Here is a 4,808-nt window from a genome sequence, read left to right on the forward strand (position 1 = left end):
TCATTTATGTCCAAGTATGGTTATTCCCAATGGTGCAAAACTTTAATTTCACAGTACCAGTCATTAATGCTTGCTAAAGCTTCCATAATCCCTTGAAATCCTTGTCTATGTTGAGGCAGATAATAGCCTCAAATGAGTTTTACATCTAACTTTTAACCAAATAGCAACCTTCTAGAATGGGACACTTGTGGTTAGAGTACAATCAGTAATTTTTCAGTTCATTTCCTTAGTGGATGTCAGAATAAAAGAGTCTTTGGATGCAGTTATTGGGCAACTATGAAAATTTTGGAGGGGTCTTATTGTTTTCTCATATTGTGTGTGTTAATAGGCTGAAGTTTTGCATGCATTTAGAAGGATCCTCTTAGTTGTGGGTTCTTTTGGGGTATAACTTCCTCTGTGTGATGTTCCTAGGCAGTGGTGAGGTCTTGATGTCAGATCCCCACTGAACGTGACCAACATGCATGACTGGTGGTCCACTTCTTTTCTGCATTGACTAATTGGTTTGGTGGGATTCTTCACAGCTGAGTAGAGGGGAGATTTTTATCTTCCACTCAGCCAGGTTTCCCTGGCACAGCTGTGGACTCTTCATCCTGTGGATGTTTTTCTCATCCTAAATGCCAGTATTTCTGGGTTTTATTTGCAGCAGACTGTCTGTGATGACTCTCCACTGAGTCTCCCAGTCCCTCTTTCCATCATGTGGCCACTCTCCAGTCAGTCTGAATTCATTTGTGGAAACATAAGAAAGCACTGTATGTGTCTGTGCTGCCAATATTCTTTATTGGAAGAATTTTTAGTTTTCTACAATGAAACATGATGAAATGTTGGGAGAAATTCTAGTTCTTGGTTAAAAGCAGTTAATGTGTCAAGTGTGTAAACTTACAGAGAGGAGCATTCCAATTCTCTGACCGAGGAATGTAAACAACTACCTCAAGTTCACCTAGTGTTACCGAGGGAAACTGTATAGAAGCCTGGTGGTCTGATCCCCCATGGCACATTGTGATTGGGCAAGAAACTTATAAAATATATACCTTTCCTGCAATAAACTAGATTTCAGGGTGCCTACCACTAGCTTGCTTCCACCCAACTCCAAGAGTCTGGGGGTCTTCACTCAGGAGGGCTTACCTGCACCAGAACTAGCCTGGAATACCTAAAGGTGAGGTAGAGAAAAGTGTTCCTCCTGGGAAAAACCTTTTCCCTAAATTAGGGAATGCCTCAGCAACTCAGTCAGATGCTCTCAGTAAATCAAAACAGGCAAATAGGGCTGGGGATATAGTTCAGTTGGTAGAGTGCTTGCCTTGCATGCACAAAGCCCTGGGTTCAATCCCCAGCACTGCAAAAAATAAATAAATAAACAGTGGAAGTGGTGAAGGTTCACAGGGTCTGGGGTCCTAGGATTGATATTTGCAGGCAAAACCTGTAAATCAAAACATAATATGCTAAAGAACATTCAAAAGTTTGATAGGCCTTCGTGAGCAGGAAGAGTGTATACTCAAGCTCTGTCAAATTTTAAAATCCTTTCAATTTCTTGGACTTTTTTATATCCACCACCAACACACAACAGGCCTAATGTCTCTGCTTGCCTTATTTCAGTGTGACTTCTTTCAGATAGGGTTTCTTGTGTCATTCCTGACTCTGTGAAGCACAATTCACTCATTCCCAGAACCATAGTGCATGTGTAAAACACCATATCCTTCACACAATTCACACTGCATTTGTTGAGAACCTCCATCCAAATTAAAAACAGTATATGAAAGAGCTTCATTCCTGTTGACACTGGATCTCCAGTGATACTGGGAGACTAGGTTGCAAAGTCCCCCTGTTCCTCCTGAATGCTATCAGCAGGAGCTAACTCATATTCATCCCCAAATCATACAATTTGACTTTATGGAATTTGCAACCTGATGCAAAAGACAACTGACTGAGAAAATCCAGGGCAAAGGGCAGCTATATTTGATCCTCACCTTGTGATTTTCCAGATGACATTGAGGTTCATGTGGAAAGTGCTGAGGTGTGCAAGTCCACTTCACTTACACAGAGTCTGAAGTGTGTTCAAGAAGCCTGGTCATTGCCAAAGAGGAGTGCAGTTGTCATTTTGAAGTTCCTGCCATTGCAACCTGGTGAGCATTGTCTTCTTCAACAACTTGCTGAGGATATACCCCCATGAGCATACTCATGAGAATGATCTAACCTATCAGTTCCTGAGAGTTGACTCATCTCAAGGAACACCTCCTCTTTATAATGCAGGTGACCTGGGAAGCACTGCTAACTTTGACTGCAGCTCCATGCTGAAAGTCTGATTGGAAATGATTTGCATATCCAACTGGTACTTTTTCAACTGTGCTGATTGAGTTGATGAAAAAAGGAGAAACAGTTGAGATGAGGGAGGGTTGGCATACAAAGAAGAGTTGCCCTGCCGCCTTCTGAGAGGCCAGGGATTTGAATCACAGACCTTGCACATGCTAGGCCAGCACTTTCCAAAAGGAGCTATTTCTTTGACTCCAGAGGAGACTTTTTAGCTACCCCCTAGATCCTCTACTGGTCTGACTGTCAAATTCTCTGCAGAAAACCCAGCCCCAGACAAACCAACAAATTTCTAAGGAACTCTTCATCTTCCTTTTCACAGCAATCCTGCAAGGAACCTTTTGTGCATGTCAAGACCCACAATCTAGGGGTGTGTCATGAGGGGAAAAGACTCCTATCTATTGAAGAAGGAAAAGACTTGTAGCTGATCACTGAGCAGAAAATGATGGCAATGAGCATGGAGGCTTGGGGGCAGGAGGAGAGACAGGCCTAAGTGGTAATCAGAATATGCTCAGGTGGTGAGTAGGAAGGGAAATTTCTGGGATCATTCACACCTGGATCCCTAACCATTTCAATCACAATCTGCTGATTCCTTCCTCACTCCTCTTTTTCCTCCTGTCATTTTCCTTGGAAAATTTCTAATGAGGAGATATCTGGGCAAAAGGCAAAACCCAGGAGAGGTGCTGGATCTTGCCTATGATCTCCTTGATGGGGGAGATAGAAGAAGGTGCTTCTCCTTGGCAAATATTTTTTCCTTAAATTAGGGAATACCTCAGCAACTGAGCCAGATGTAGTCAGTAAATCTAACAGTAAAAGGGAAGTGGTGATGGCTCACAGGTTCTGGTGTCCCAGAACCAAAATTTGCTGGCAGGGAAAAAATTTCCTCATCCAATGTCCATCTGCCACTAGTTATGTTTGCAGCTCTTTCAAGATTCAATGAAGTATGATAAGTGACAGAAACTCATTTCTGGGATCTCTCAATCATTTCAACTGCAATCTGTTCCACTCTGAAAATGGCCTCAGTAGGTTTCCAGTGCTTCTGTGCCATAAGAGCAAAAGATGGGAGAGTGACTCTATTTGAAGTGGAAGGGGCAGGTTTCAGGCATGGCAGGTGTGACAGGTGCAGAGTTTCCAGTCTCTGGTTGGAGGATGCACTTTCTCTCTCTCCCCAGAGACTTTCTTGGGGCCTTGAGCCACCTAAATGTTGAGGAGTGGCTTCTGTCATGCCTGCACCACAGACAGCACCTGAGGTCACAGACGGGTGGCATGACAGAGTGGTGGCATCATGGTTCCCATGGAAATCAGAGACACTTCCTCTCTTGGCCACTTTAGATAGAGAATGAAATCAAGCATGGATTCAAAACAAGCACAGGCTCCACGGTGATGGTAAGAGGAAAGAGGAAGGGAGTGCGAGTCAGGGGCCTGATGTTTCAAGAAAGGTGATCCTGAAATTTCTGAATTTAGCTAAAGTACTCCTTTTGAACAAGATTGAACACTTTGTTGTTTATAGTACTCTAATCAAAACACAGTTGAAACTTTTTGAGCCCTTTGTATATAGAATTGTACCTGTTAGAACTTAACTCTCAGTTACATTGCTTTTTAGTAATATCACAAATCAATTTTAAACCCCTTTTATTCACCAATCTTTGAAAACACCAATAAAGTTTAAATATGTTACCCCCTGGAATTAAAGGAATTAAGAGTACTTGATATTATTTAATAATTAGCACTTTAACTTTACAAATTAATCAGATTTCTCTAACAAACACATTTGAGTAATCTTATATATGTTAAGTCTAATTTACTTATTTTACTGTAAAACCAATGTATTAGACAAGAGTATTGAATGGTATTTGCCGGCTCTTTCCTGTTGAAGAAAAGTCCTAGAAAAATTGATATCAGACATTTATAAGCATTGACATTTTATTAGTTTGACCACCTAGAGGTTTGCAAGTTAATTTCAAAGATATTTTACTTTTATTAGTTTGCCCAATTTAAATTGAACCCTTTAAAATCACTTGAATTAAAACTATTTGGATCCACTTTTTAAATTTTAATTTTATGCATGCTTATTATTCATGTCAATTTTTCAGGTACATACATAGACAATATAACATTAGACAAAAAATATACACATAACACAAAAGCAAAGAACTTGTAACATTTACCTCCAATGCAATGTAACAGATGTTTAAAAATAACTCTAGAGTTGGATAAAAATAGAACTGATCAAAAAATCATAAAACTAGGTATGTAGGATCAAAATTATGAGCTCAAAAAATATAGCATTTAAGAAAAACAAAACAAGAATCCTAAAAAAAAATAAAACAATGACCATCAATTATAGCATAAAAGAGTGAGGAAGAGGAAGGCAGAGAGAAGGGGTGAGAGGAAGGGAGTGGGAGCGAGAAAGTGAGATAGTTTTGTGTTGTAGCCCAGAAGAAGTTTAAAATGGACACTTTTTTTTTTTCAGTCTCAGGTTGGTCCCCCCATCCAAGACTACTGCG

This window comes from Sciurus carolinensis, unplaced genomic scaffold, assembly GCF_902686445.1.
Source record: "Sciurus carolinensis unplaced genomic scaffold, mSciCar1.2, whole genome shotgun sequence".
Classification (NCBI taxonomy): Eukaryota; Metazoa; Chordata; class Mammalia; order Rodentia; family Sciuridae; genus Sciurus; species Sciurus carolinensis.